The 15502-nt window shown below is 37.0% G+C and overlaps 1 protein-coding gene across 2 annotated transcripts in view; it reads left to right on the top strand.

Annotated features, from left to right (window-relative positions):
- Positions 1 to 557: 557 nt before the first annotated feature.
- Positions 558 to 15502, top strand: part of Il13ra2 (interleukin 13 receptor, alpha 2) — a 64326-nt gene continuing 49381 nt past the window's right edge. The window contains exons 1-3 of one of the 2 annotated variants that reach the window (XM_013035953.1): positions 558 to 669; positions 932 to 985; positions 10732 to 10793. The gene's annotated coding sequence lies outside the window, so the exon portion shown is untranslated. The remainder of the gene's footprint in view (positions 670 to 931; positions 986 to 10731; positions 10794 to 15502) is intronic. The other variant, XM_013035952.1, reaches the window with a different exon arrangement.

Below are 15502 nucleotides of genomic sequence, written 5' to 3'. Positions count from 1 at the left end.
GGAAGGAATAAAACCTATAGATTCCATCAAAATTCTAAATACTAAGTTTAGAGCTAAGGACAAGCAAGAGAAATGTGAGTCCAGGCAGATCTTACCAGGTCCCCAAATAAGGCATTTACCTAAAGTAATAGTCACAGAGTATGTCCCCTGGGGGGCACTGTTGAAGAACTGTTTTAATTGACCTAAAAGAGAAACCCGAGTGACAATTGGATAATTCCCTTAAATTACATCAATGACTCGGGTAGGAAAGGTAGTCAACAAATATCCCCTTAATTCTTAGATGATGCAATAAAATCAAGATGGGATGTGGGAGATTTGGGTTAGACTTAAAGAGGAATCTATTGTGAAACACTGGAAAGGGTTCCTGAGGAAAGTTGTGGGATGTTTTCTCTTGAGAGGTTTATAAATAGAAGGGACTCTTCTGGCCTCTGATGCTTTGAGTATAGATGTAAGATCTAGTGACCCTAATGTTTCTTTTGTAGAACTAGATTTGGCGCACTGGCTCTTTTAGAGTCATGTTGTCCTTGTGCATTGCTGTATCACACTAGCATGATTTGTGCTTCCACTTTTGGTTTAAATAATAGATATTTGTTGAAATTATATCTCATAAAAATTATAACCTTTAGTTTTCTCTCTCATTGCCAAGTGGATTATCAAGACAAAATGAAGGTCAGTATGTCTCATTAATGTCTCAGTGATTACTGTGCCAACAGTGATGATTAGTGTTAATGTTACCCATTCTTTTCACAAGAAGGAAATAGAATATGAGGTAGGCCAGTCCACACAAGTTTTGTCAATTTCAACATTTTGTAAATGAAACTGCCACTTGTTTGAATAACTTCCTTTCCACAAATATCATGAAGATTACATATTAAAATTTATTTTCTGGGTGGTTGACTTCCTATTAATCCTTATTACTTTGTTTTGCTAGGGCTTGTAGAGACATTTCACAAGAAGTGGTTGGATCCTATGCACACTTGGAAAGGTAAGTTTAAATTTTCTTAAAACTTATAATAAGGTTAATGCACTTGGAATGAAACAAAATTCACAATTATTTTGGAAGAGTAATTAGAGCTGAATATTACATCAATGTCAATTATTTTGCTCTAGTGTTCAGAAATTTATGTACTGGAAAAAGGAGAGATGCATACAAAGTTCCTGAACTCAAAACAAACATTGCTATGTCTTGCTCTATTTTTATGGCCATTTGTCTGAGGAGGTAGCATGAGTTTCTGCATGTCTGTTAAGGCTAAGCATGTGTTAGTTCATAAAATCACGGCAGCCATATGGAAGAGATGTAATTCAGATATGGATATTTCTAAGGGGGTCACAGGAAGGGTACCATTCAGAGGCAGACTTACATAGATGACATTTCTCATGATTTTAAAACATTTTTCTTTTACAATTGTTCTAGACTAAGGGGGAAGAGAATAAGGGAAACATACTGATTTGCTGTGCATGGCAATATAAACAACTGGCCTAATGGGAAAAATTTTCATATTAGATATCATAGATGATACTTATGAAGTTAAGTAGGGTATATATCGGCCATATCAAGCTCCGTTAGATCTTATTTAATTGAATGTTCAAAGAAATTAAGTTCTTATCTAAATATTCATAAAATGTAGTTTGGAACTAGGGAACCTGTCAGTCATAAAGTATTTAGACAACTTTACAAATGAGAACTGTCAGATGTGTGGCAATCTGAAAGCCTCATGACAATATGAAATAAGAATATTATAGATACATTTAAGAAAGAACAAAGCAATAAACAAAATTTACATACCACCCACTAATTTGTTCTAGAAAAAAGCCATGCTCAATCGACCTGCCTCAAATTCTGCCTTTACAACAACTGTAGGCCATTCTACTTTTTCCTTCCCTTATACTGTCCCTCCTTCCCTCCTACTAACATAATGTCTTAGTGGAATTTTGGGTAACAAAAAAGATGCTGTTCCCTACTGCTCTGATTATTGAAAGTATTTTTGTCAACATGCTAGCCCTCCAAAATTGAGAACTAACCCAATTCAATTGACAGTTTAATCTTATGGCAACTATTTTAGTCTGGGGGGGAGAGAAAAGAAACTTTTTCAATTCAGATTAAAGAATGGAAAAGAGGGCTAAATCTTTATAAATACCTTAACAGATGGTACAAATTAGGTTAAGTTGGAAGAGCTTGCCTTTAAAAATGTGCAGGATTTTCTTAATTTTTCTGTCACCCTAATTTTGCTTATAAAACTTAGAGGAAGGATATGGACATCCTGCATTCCATTGTGACACACAGAATTGATAAACCAGGGAAGAGGTCTGACCATTGTTATCTGGTGTTTGAAGACTTTGAATTATTTGTGGATATTATCCTGAGATACTCCCTGCTTCATTTTCTTCAGAGGAGGAACCTCAGGTTTCAACAGTGGAACTTGAGGAATATCTGTTAAGCATTTACAGAAAATGGCTCCATTCCTTAAAAAACAATTCAAGAGGTTTCAGCAGAGTTGCCAAATGTAGCAATCAGATCTTTAGTGACTTAATAGTTCTTGCTGCCCACATCTCCCTCACTTTTGATATTTTGTCATTATGTTTACTCCTCTCTTCTGAGAATTGTTCCCCACTCATGTACACATCCACGTAGTCACAAATTTAGTCCTTATACACTACTATAATATACTAGTCCTTTATCTCATCTCTGTAATTTAAAAAATACTGGAGATGGGGCTGAGAAGGTGGCTCAGTGGTAGAGTGCTTGCCTCACCTGCATGAGGCCCTGGGTTCGATTCCTCAGCACCACATAAACAGAAAAAGCCAGAAGTGGTGCTGTGGCTCAAGTGCTAGAGTGCTAGCCTTGAGATGAAGAGCTGAGAGGCAGTGCCCAAGTCCAGAGTTCAAGCCCCATGATTGACAAAAAATTACTGGAGATGTAAAGGAGCTATGCTCTACAAATGTACAACAAACACCAATATACCCCTACATCTCTCACATAGCCATTTTGAGGACTTCATGTTGCCAGATTGTGTGTTTCTGTGTATGTGTGTGTATGAGTTCATGAATGTGCATGCCCAGTACTGGGATTTGAGCTCAAGACCTGGGCACTCTTCCTTAAGATTTTTGCTCAAGGCTTGTACTCTACCACTTGAGCTACAGTGCCATTTCTCGCTTTTTGGTGGGTAAGTGGAGATAAGTGTTTCACAGGCTTTCTTACCCAGGGTGATTTTTTTGAGGGGGGAAGGCACAGTTACTTTATTTGAATATTTAGTTATATTATACCACATTGACTGTGTTAAATGATCTTATCTGACAAGATTAATAGCAACAAATTTGTAAAGTGAAAGGTACTGTGCCCTTTTGGAGCAAAGATAGGAATTGTAGCATTGCTTTGTCTCTAGCAAGCTCCAAAGATAGGAATTGTAGCATTGCTTTGTCTCTAGCAAGCTGTACATAACCAGGCAAACAGCAGATGTTGTTCATTGGGTTTCTCTTGCCTTATATAAAAAGTAGAACAATGGAGTTACTTCTGGACTCAGTGGGATGCAATTATCATCAAGATAATAAGTGGAAAGATATCATTGTTTCCTTATCCAGATAAATTGATTTGGGAAACTACATGGATAGAGTGAATGCAAATTATATAAAATGTAATTTATGTCAGATGATGGTCTCCTTTATTTCAGTAAAAGTTATGACAGCTACAATATATTCTAAAATATTGCTAGGATATCTTTTTTCAATTCTTTTTATGCTATATTATCTATTCGAGTACTTCATTTTTTGTTTATATCGGGTATTTTTCTACTTATCCATTTTAAAAGAATTTATTTATTGTTACTGTAAAGGTGATATACAGAGGGGAGATAGTTATATAAGTCAGATAAAGAGAAGGATGGAGAAGTGACACTGTTCAAAAAGTAATGTACCCAGGGTGACTTTGAAATAACTGAGATCCTCAGATCTCAGCCTCCTAAGTAAGTATGATTATAGATGTGAGCCAATGCTCCTGACATTCTAGATGTCTGGTTTGGAGCAAATAATTCTTCTTTTGTGAGTCCCTTTCAAAAGAAAGATGTCAATATTGTGACTTGGAATATTACTAGATGACATTAATGGTTGGATAAATATTATTTAACTCACCCTGCTTCCCATTCTTTTTTTTATTGTGAAAATACTGTACAGAGGGGTTACAATTACATGGGCAAGATAATGAGTACATTTCTTATCAAGCATTGTAGCCTCCTCCTTTGTTTCCCCTTCCCATCCCTCCCCCCCACCCAATACTCCCTGTCCCCCCTCCCGCACACCAAACTTTTCTTCCCATTCTTCTAATAAAACTTTGCAGCACACAATTCACAAATAGTTTTACTGTATTCCAGGCATATAGATGTTTTGCACATTTGACATTAATTCTCATAAAACCTCATGAATTAAAACTGACACTTGATGGCTATCTCAATTTTTTTTTCTGTGTGAACTCAAGACTTTATACTTCCTTGGCTGGCATTCTACCAGTTGAGCCACATCTCAAATTCTGTTTTTTTTTTTCCTGCTTATATTGGAGATGCTATCTCACAGAATTTTTATTTTGTAGGTCATGAGGCTTTAAATCAAGGCCTGAGCATTGTCCCTGAGCTTCTTTTGTTCAAGGCTAGCATTCTACTACTTGAGCCATAGAGCCACTTCTGGGTTTTTCTGTTTATATGTTACTGAGGAATTGAACCCAGGGCTTCGTGCATGCTAGGCAAGCACTCTACCACTGAGCTACATTCCCAGACCGTTCTCAGACTTTTCTTCCCAGGTTAGCCTTGATGTTTTCTGAGTAGCTAGGATTAGACAGGAGTTTCTGGATTCCAGCTCCTATTTCTATTGTGAAAATTAGGACACTGTGGCATAGAGCACTTCAGAACATTCTCCAAGATTACTCAGTAAATTGTGGGCCTGTGAGACAAGCCTAGGCAGTCTGGTTTTAGATATAGGGCTCTTAGCTACTATACTACAATGTTTAATGTCTTATTAGTATATAAATATATGTTTCTATCTACTCTGTATCTTTTGTGGAATTTGGGCCACATGTGTGCTCTAGAAAGGTGTTCAGAACCAAAGAAAATGGTATGGAGCTTTGTTCTCAACATTGTGTTCTGTTTCCCCTTAATGGTTCCTTTCATTTTTTCCTATATTATTACTCTTGCTATTTTATTAATATTGTTTTATATTGCTACTATTACTTTGCATTGCTGAGGATGAAACCCAGGACATTTTTGTGCTAGACATGTGCTCTACCACTGAGCTATAACCTGATGCCCTTAGTTGAATATTTTATACTTGTCATGTTCTATTTTTATATTTAGTTATTTTTATGTATTTATTTACTTAATTGTAAAAACTGATGTACAAGAGGGGTTACAGTTACATAAGTCAGGTAGTGAGTTCATTTCTTTTTGAACAGTGTCATATCTTTCCTCATTTTCTCCCAGTTTTTCCCTCCCGACCCCCTCCCACAAGATGTATAGTTCATTTTCAACACAATATCTAGTATCACTGCTGAATTAGTTTGCCCTTTGTCTCACCATTTCTGTGCTCCCCCTTACTCTCCCTTACATGAATTTTTCAATAGTCTTATTACCTAATATACGTTTGCTTGTTTATATATGATCTTCCATTACTGGCACATAAGATCACTGAGTATAGAAATGTATCTATTACTGTATCCCAATTGCCTAGCACAGAATTTGAGAAGTATTTACTGAATAAGTGTCTGACAAATGACTGAATAGCTAAATAGCAGTAGCCTAGGGAATATTAAGTCTTAATCTGAACCAAGAACTAAATATTTCTTCAAGAGAACATTGCCATTCTATGGTTTGAGGTGGTGGTAACACTTGTAATACTAGCACTTGGGAAGTTTAAATTGGAGGGGTGTGAGTTTGAGGCTTGTCTCAGTCATATAGCAAGACCTTGTGTTAAAACAGGCAAGGATTCTCTCTCTCTCTTTCTCTCTCTCTCTTTCACACACACACTTTCACACACACACACACACACACACACACACACACACACACACACACACACACACACACACACACCACCCTGGCAATCTGAAACACTTCACAAGATCATCCTTATATTACTGTATATGATTCAGCTGCTCTGTGGCAATGTCATACCACTACAGAACCAGGTTTTAAATACTGTGAGTAAAGGAAAAGGTGGGTTGAGATGGGTAGGTGAGAAGGTTGAAAGGGGTGACTTTGATCAAGGTGTACTGTATTCATAAGCTGCTTTGGTGAATGCAGCTCCATTGTACAACTACTTAAGGATAACAAAAATATTTTAAAAATATCATGAATATGATCTATATATTCTGACTTTTTTCTAAATTAAATGAAAATATTAAAATGTAATTGTTTTGAAATTGTTTATTAGCTGTTTGAGTATTTTCAAGTCCATATGCTACTAATAAAAATGAGAACTTGAGAAAATTAATAAGCAGTTTTAATGTTTATTTTTCCTGAAATGGATTTTTTTTGCTGACTAATTTCCAGCTGGAAATTTGCTTCCTAATTTTGATAAAGCTCAATACAAGGACAAACATTTGTATACTCTGGTTTCCTGTTACTAGTTCATTACCAAGATCATTATGTGTTTGTTCCTGTCTTTGCATTTTCAAGGAAAAATCAGGAAACATCACCCCAATGTCATGGTAAAACTTTCTATGATTGTTTCCCTGAACTCTTTTGATTAATATAGTACTTTATAATACAGCTTAAATACTAAACGATAATGAAAAATATTTTGTAATTCTTTTTTTAAAAGAAAAATCAGGATAGAAAATCCCATATCTGGTAATGTTGAAAAATAGGTTAGTCCATGTTAATGAACTTGCAGAGTAAACGTATTTATTGTGTTACATAAGTTTTTCAGATGATTTCATTAGAGAGTATTTAACGCTAAAAACAAAAATGAATTCTTACATTAATCTTGCCTCTAATTAACTTGACTAGCATTCTCCTTTCAGGAAAATGTTTGTAAATCGAATTAGGATTAGTTTTTAGATTTGGGTCAGTTTTACCAGTTCAAGATTTTATGATTTATGCTATTTCTTGATCTTTTGGAGTTGGAATATCACCTCTCTTTTTATGATAGATTATGTTATATTCTTATTTTTTTTAGATAGGTTATGAGACTTGAACTCTGGGCTTGGGTGTTGTCCCTCAGCTCTTTAGCCCAAGGAAAGCTCTCTACCACTTAAGCCACAGAGCTACTTCCGGTTTTCTGGTGGTTAATTGCAGATATAAGTCTCACGACTTTCTTGTCAGGGCTGGCTTTGAACCATGATCCTCAGAGCTCAGACTCCTGAGCAGATAGGATTACAGGCGTAAGCCACTCATTCTTGGCATCTTCTTAATTTTTGGATCTGGATAATGGGCACATGATTTCACTGTAATACTTTTATATATGCTTGAATAATTACAAATTAAATTAATCATTATTACTATTATTTATTTATGTATTTAAATGGGAATTTGAACCCAGGATGGCTTGTATCAAAATATACATTCATAGTGAATTATTTTCCGTATTTATTTAAATGCATTCACCAAAGCAGCTTATGAATATAGTAAACTTTGATCAATGTCACCCATTTTGACATTTTCACACACCCCTCTCAACCCACCTTTTTCCCTTACTCATGGTTGGTTCTATAGTGGTATGACATTGTCACAAAACAGAGCAGCTGGATCATATAAAGTAATATAAGGATGATCTTGTGAACTGTTTCAGATTGCCAGGGTGTGTGTGTGTGTGTGTGTGTGTGTGTGTGTGAGAGAGAGAGAGAGAGAGAGAGAGAGAGAGAGAGAGAGAGAATGCATGTGTGTGTGTTTTAACACAAGGTCTTGCTATATGGCTGAGACTAGCCTCAAACAGATTCCTCCAATTTCAACTTCCCAAGTGCTGGTATTACAGACATTCACCACTACCTCAAGCCATAGTGGCAATGTTCTTTTGAAGAAATATTTTAGTTCTTTGTTCAAATTAAGATTTACTATCTCCCTAGATTACTGTGTGTGTATATGTGTGTGAGAGAATGCGTGTGTGTGTGTGTTTGTGTGTGTGTGTGTGTGTGTGTGTGTGTATCCATACCTGTTTTGGCACTAGGTCTTGTTATTATTAATTATTAAATTTATTGATAATTTACTGCATTACATTTGATCTTGTTAAGTCTATGTCACATCTAAAGATTTTTTTTATTGTTCTCTAACACATTTCTATAACATAGCAGATCCACCTTCATCATTCTAGGCAATTTGCTTGATGTTTTACTAACTGTGCCAATCTAATGACCAGATTAAATATTTCTCTCTGCTAAGATTTGTCAAGGCAAATGTATTTATTCATCAGAAAACCAGCTTAAAAATTATGTGTGAGAGACGACAAATGGATTTACCTAAAAATAAAAAGTTTCTACACAGCTAAAGACATAGCAACCAAACTAGAAAGACAGCCAACTAATTGGGAAAAAATATTTAGCAATATATCAGACAAAGGGCTAATATCCAGTATATACAGGGAACTCAAGAAACTAATCCCTCCCAAACCTAACAAACCAATTACTAAAAGGACAAGGGAATTAAAGAGAGACTTCTCAGATGAAGAGATAAAATGGCAAAGAAACACATGAGGAAATGTTCACCATCCCTGGTTGTAAAAGAAATGCAAGTAAAAACAACCTTGAGAAACCACCTTACCCCAGTCAGAATGGCCCACTGACTGTCAACAACAAATGCTGGAGGGGATGTGGAGAAAGAGAAACCCTCTTGCACTGCTGTTAGGAATGTGCACTAGTACAACCACTTTGGAAAGCAGTCTGGAGGGTCCTCAGAAAGCTAAATATAGACCTTTCCTATGACCCAGCCATACCACTCCTAGGCATCTATCCTGAACAACAGGAGCCAGTATACAAGGATAAATGCACCTCCATGTTTATTGCAGCACTGTTCACAATAGCCAGGATATGGAAACAACCCAGATGTCCCACCACAGATGAATGTATCCCCAAATTGTGGTACCTATATACAATGGAATATTATGCTGTCATTAGAAAGGACAAAGTAATGTCATTTGCAGGGAAATGGATGGAACTAGAAGAAAATCATGTTGAGTGAGATAAGAGCAAAGAGACAACAGCACATGGTCTTCCCTGATAAGTGGGTGTTAAATCCAAAAGGTAAGGAGATACAACAAAGTAAACAAGACTTGAGAAACAAAGGACCTCCATTCATTTGGCCAAATCATTACTAAATGACCCCATGCTGCTGACCACATATATGGTATATATGTGCACATCTGAGGGAAACTAGGAGGAGGACACAGAATCAAAGGGAAACAGGGGAAAACATACAACAGCGGGACCCATCAACTGCACTTGGTCATTGATCTAAATGAACTAAGCAATTCAATGGCAATGATGGGAGGGAAGGAATGAGTAGGAAAGAGGGAACAGCTGACACTAAGCAAAAGGAAAGGAATGTACATATCACCCGATGTGGAAGAAAAAACTGTATTGTCAAAGCTCATAGAACTCATAAACTTTATAGACCACGAAAGACAATTTGCCCCATGAAAATTAGAATGTGTTTGTGAGTTTAAGTATCACTATGTCACAATACTGTGAAATTGGTGAAATTTATGTAATCACTTAATCTCAATAAAAATTGCTATAACATTATGTGTGATATAATTTGTATTGATATGGAAACTTGTAACATAATTTAGTCTGGTTTATCTCTGATTCTTAAAGAAAATACTGATTGTCCCTTTATACACTATGTATTACCAGGGTGTTTCTGGAAGATAATATCACTATAAAAGTACATTTTGATACAAGCCATCCTGAGTTCAAATTTCCATTTCAGCCATTTCCTAATGTGAGAACTTGGGAAAGTACTTTAACTTCTCTTGAGCCTGTTTCCTCTAATTTAAAATGGAAATGTCAATACAGTATTTTTTCCTTTATCTGAGATGTGGCTTTCCATGGTACTAGTAACCCACCATCAAGTCAAGGTGGAGAATGGTGCAACAAGATATTTTGAAGGCTAGGTGTGGTGATACATACTTGTAATCTCAGCTTCATGGAGGTAGATATTGGGAGGATTACCTCCTAGCTTCTGGGAGGTGTAAGTAGTAGGATCATAGTCTGAGGTTAGCTATTGAAAAGATAACAAAGCAAAAAGGGAGCAGGGACCTGACTCAAGAGGTAGAAGGCTTGCCTAGCAAGTAAGAGGCCCTGAGTTCAAATCCTGTTATTAACACAAAAAATATTTAGAGGTAGAGAAGATTACATTACATAACCCTTACCATAGTATATTATTATAATTATTTCATTTTCAGTTGTATTTAACTTCTTACTGTGTGTAACATCAATTAAATGTTATCATAAGAAAATGAGTATAGATAAAAATAGTTTATATTTGCTTTACTTAGGCATTCACCAGAGATCTTAGATTGTATGTCCTGTTGATGAAGGACTATTATAGCCATATGAGGACAGAAATTTTTGGATATATTTCCTGACATGCACTTTAAATCAGTGATACAAGTATATTCTGTCATCACTTTCCTTGTCATATAGTTATCTGCATTGTTAGAATTAATATTATGCATAAGAATTTAAAATAGTTTATTCAACAAATATGAGTATAGTTGCATTCAATGAGCACTTGTTAAACATCTGCTATATTCTAGGAACAGGATTTATAGAAACAAGTGAGGTGCCATTCTTGCCCTCAAGAAAATTGCATACTAAGGTAAGAGACATCTAAATACTTAGTCCAGGTCCAATGTAAAGGTGTGAGAAAATGGGCAATTACTTCCATGCTGGGTTTTAAAAAGGGTGCTCAAAGCAAAGGACAAAAAAGGTTCCAACCCCTGGTTAGGGGCATAGCTCAAGTGGTAGAGAACCATCTTAATAAGCACGAGGACCTACATTCAAACTCCAGTATCACCAAATAATATAAAACAAAGCAAAATTCCTCCAAACAATAAAAAACCCACCCTGGCCTATTACTAGGTTTAAAATAGCATTAAGAGGGCTGGGAAGGTGGCTCATTGGTAGAGTGTTTCCTTAGCATGCATGGGGCCCTGGGTTTGATTCTTCAGCACCACATAAGCAGAAAAAAACAGAAGTGGTGTGTGGCTCAAGTGGTAGCGCTTTAGCCTTGAGCTGAAGAGCTGAGGGACAGTGCCCAGGTCCAGAGTTCAGGCCCCATGACTGACAAAAAATAGCATTAAGAGTTTTTTTCCTTTTAGATTTTGTGCATTGTTTGATTTTGGGACCACATATCCAAATAAATACCCTTATGAAGAGTAACATATTAAGTAGTTTAAATTAATGCTTGAATGAAGACATGTTTCTATAGTAGTTAGAATACAATGTCAGCAACTATAATAAAGAGATTTCAAAATGTGAAGGTTTAAGCAAAAGACCAAAAGGTGGACAGACAGCACTACTGTGGGTTACCAAAGCCCTGTGGCTTCTACTTTGTGCCTTTGCTATCTTCTGGTATGCTGACCCTGATTATGTGGGCAAATGTGGCTACAACAATTACATCAGCTGATTAGGAAGACAAATGTTTTTCTTGTTAAAATACCATCCAGAGATTTCATATATTACTTCTTAAATATAGTGGTCTAAATTGTAACCATATCTTCACACTGAACTACAATGTAGTTGGGAGAAGCAGACTCTAGCTGTCAGGCTTTGCATATAGCTAGATCTTACAAGTTTGTACTATTAAGAAGAAAAACAGGAGAATGTATACTCAAAAACTGTGTCTCTGCTATTTTAAACTCATAGAAAATTTTCTCTTCATTCCTTCCTAAAAATCATGAGCCTTTATAAAAGTGTAGGCTATATAACTAACTGGTCAAGTAATTTTATAATGAATGCTGACTTGTCTGGCATGTTTTCTGACACCAAAAAATTCTCTGAATCACATTTTCTTTGACACCAACTGGGTATTCAACAATTTAGTGTGGTTCTTTTGCCCCTAATCCTTAGGGAGAGTCCTGGAGCTTAAGGGCTCTATCCAAAAAACTTCTGACCAGTTTGTTGTCATTTCAAACTTTCCATCCCCACATCCTTTGCAAGATTTGATAATTTGTTAGAACTCAGGGAAACACTTTACTTACAACTACTAGTTTATTATAAAATAATAAATTTGCATAGGGAGGGCCATTATTGGGCAGGGGTATGGATTTGTCACACTCTTTCCAGACGGGTGCCATGATCTCAGTGCCTTCTCATGTTCTACCCAGAGCTGTCTGAACCAACTCTTGTGTCATTTCTATTTCAAGAATGTTGATATTTCACTTAACATCATCTTATATGGGCATACGTATATAGCGTTTGACCTTTTCTGCTTGTCCAACAAATGAACTGGTTATTGCAAATAGGGGAAACCAGGGGACCTATGTTTCTTTGGGCCTGGCTTACTTCATTTAGTATATTTTTTCCCAAGTCTTTCCATTTCCTAACAAATGGGCTGTGTCATTCTTTCTGATGTGAAGTGAAATGAACCCCAGGACAGGGACACAAGTGGTTTTTCTTTTCTTTCTTGCTATTGTTTTTAATGTACTTATAATGCACTATATGATTCTTTTACTTCTTTTGTCTGTTCTTCCCCCACGTTATAACCCGTTTTCACTGTGTCTGATTCCGATGTCATGCATCTTGTATATACATTTTTCTAATTTGGAGAGGGGAAGGGATATAACAAAATGCTTAAATAAGGATACAGGTTGATCCATTGTAACAGTGAGATGTACAAGACACTATGTTGAAAACGAACTTTACAATGAGATGTACAAGACACTATGTTGAAAACGAACTTTACGATTTCGGGGGTGGGGGAGAACGGAGTTGGGGAGGTGGGGAGGGAAGGGATGGTAGGGGAAAAAAGGAGGAGGTAATAATGTTCCATAGGAAATGTACTCATTACCCTACTCTGGTAAATGTAACCCCTCTGTACAGTATTTTTACAATAAAATATATATGAAAAAATGTTGATAAATAAATGTTGTACATATTTACATTTTTGTAAATTTTTAGTTTGATGTCACATTTGTCTCTTTTTGCTTTTTTTTTTCTAGAGCTGAGGACCGAACTCAGGGCCTTGCACTCATCAGGCAGGCACTCTTCCACTGAGCTCCTCTTTTGCTTTTGTTGCCCATGCTTTTGGAGTTGTATCTGGAAAAATCTTTATATACTGATGCGTCTAAGTGTCTCTCATTTGGGGTTCACTTGGAAGCTTCTTGATGTGGGCCACTGTTGATTAGCACAATCTCTAGCCCTTTTCTCTCTCTGATGTGGGCCAGTGTGGATTAATTCAATCTCTAGCCCTTTTCTCTCCCTGAAGGCCAGAGGTGGGGCTGACATTTGCAACCTCCAGGCTTTTTGGTGTGACTAACAGCCACGTCCTCCAAGAATGATCTAACTGGCATATACTCAGACATGGTTAAAACGGATCATTATGGCTAAAAGAAAGCAGTAGTATTGCTCTGCCAATTCCAACTTTAGGGTACTCTTTGTAAGGAACAGATGTTAAAAGACATTTTTTGTGTGTGCAGAAGCTTGAGCTCAAGACTTCATGCTTGCTAGGTAGGCCCTCTAACATTGAGTCACATATTTAACCAGTTTTTGCACTGGTTACTTTTTTTGTAGGTCTTGGGGCTTGAACTCTGGGCCTACGCGCTGTCCCTCAGCTCTTCAGCTCAAGGTGAGTGCTCTACCACTTGAGCCAAAGTGCCACTTCCGGTTTTCTGGTGGTTTATTAAAGTCTCACGGATTTTGCTGCCCGGGCTGACTTTGAACCACAATCCTCAGATCTCAGCCTCTTGAGTAGCTAGGATTACAGACAGGCATGAGCCACCAGAGCCCAGGCTGCACTGGTTACTTTTAAAGATGGGGTTTTGTTGCCTTCCCTGCCATGTCCAGACTACAACCCTTCCATTTAAGCTACCCCTCATAGCAGGGATGACAGGTGTATGCCACTGCATCCATTTTCTTCCATTGCTATGGTGTCTCACAGATTTTTTTCTGTCCAGGTTAGCCTGGAACCCTGATCCTTCTGATCTTAGCCTTCCATGTAGCTAGCATAACAATCACATGCCACCAGTCTTAGATATGTGTTGAATAAGCATCTCTTGTATTTTTCTGCCTGGCTGGCCTAGAACCACAATCCTCCCTGTTTCAGTCTCTGAAGTTGCTAGGATTATAGACACAAGCCACTGGAAAATGGCTTAAATATTTTTACCATTTCACAACTTTATATTATCAATAGCAGGGCTGGTACCTGAAACCCTATCCCCCTGAAGATGCCTATCCTTCCACAACATAGGTACATTTAGCCATTTTCTCCTCTAAGATCCCTTAGATGCTAGTTATTCCCTCTATTATAGTTTACTCTTCTCATTTTTGTATAAATATTTAGTATTTTTTAGGTTCTTTCCTTCTGATTAGCATGTAAGCAATATAAGACAGAATCTAACTCATATTTGTACCTTGGCATGTAGCACAGTGCTTGGCATATGATTGTGCTACAACTTTTCAATAAGTGGGAATAAGAATCACTTATGACCTGTGCAATCTCTGTTTAAGCCTGTGTGGTATGAATTCTTCCCCCTGCCAAGCATCTGGGGACTGGTTCTTGAAGTTGTTAACTGTATTTCCCAATTTAGGGGTTTTTCTGGGAATTCCAGATTTTGTTTCCTGCTATTGAGTCTGTGGTAATCTGGTGAAAACTTCAGTGATTGTAAATTGTTTTTTGCAAAATAAAAATTGGATTTGATGGCTGAGTGTAATGGAACACATCTGTAATCCTAAATGCTCAGGAGCTGGATGTAGGGAAGATTATAGTTCAAAGCCAGCATCGGCCAAAGTTTGTGAGAAATCCATCTCAACAAACAAGCTAGTTGTTGGTACTGAGTTTTGTGGGAGGCATAGACAGGAAGATCATGGCCTGAGGTCAGCCCAAGCAAAAAAGTATGACACTTTTTCTGTAAAAGAACTAAAGCTGAAAGGACTGGGGCATAGCTCCAGTACTATGATCTTTAATTCAAACTCCAGTACTGTAATCAAAAAATGAACGAAAGCTGGAAGCCTGATGCTCTCTGTCTCACAGTATAGGCTTTTTCTAGTATATGCTCTTTTCTATAATGTGAAACTCTACTTTTTAAGTCAGTTTTCTGGGATTGTTATGAATTTTAAGAAAAAAAGCCTTGGAAACTTAGAAGGTGAATGTTTACCCAAATGTTTTAAAGTTATCTTGAATGCAGAATTTTGTTTAAAAAACCTGTGTCTACAATTGGTCAATGGTGTATTTGTTAGTGTAGGCAGCTGGGTAGACATGACCTTGGTTGAACTTCTTCACTCTGTGCTCCCTGGGTGACGCTGACTGCTTTGCCTCAAATTTGGGTTGACCTCCTTGCTCAATTTTGCTTTAGACTAACTTGCAGC

Source organism: Dipodomys ordii, unplaced genomic scaffold, assembly GCF_000151885.1.
Source record: "Dipodomys ordii isolate 6190 unplaced genomic scaffold, Dord_2.0 Scaffold233, whole genome shotgun sequence".
Classification (NCBI taxonomy): Eukaryota; Metazoa; Chordata; class Mammalia; order Rodentia; family Heteromyidae; genus Dipodomys; species Dipodomys ordii.
The sequence above is the reverse complement of the archived record's forward strand: the minus strand, read 5'-3'. Positions and strand labels throughout refer to the sequence as shown.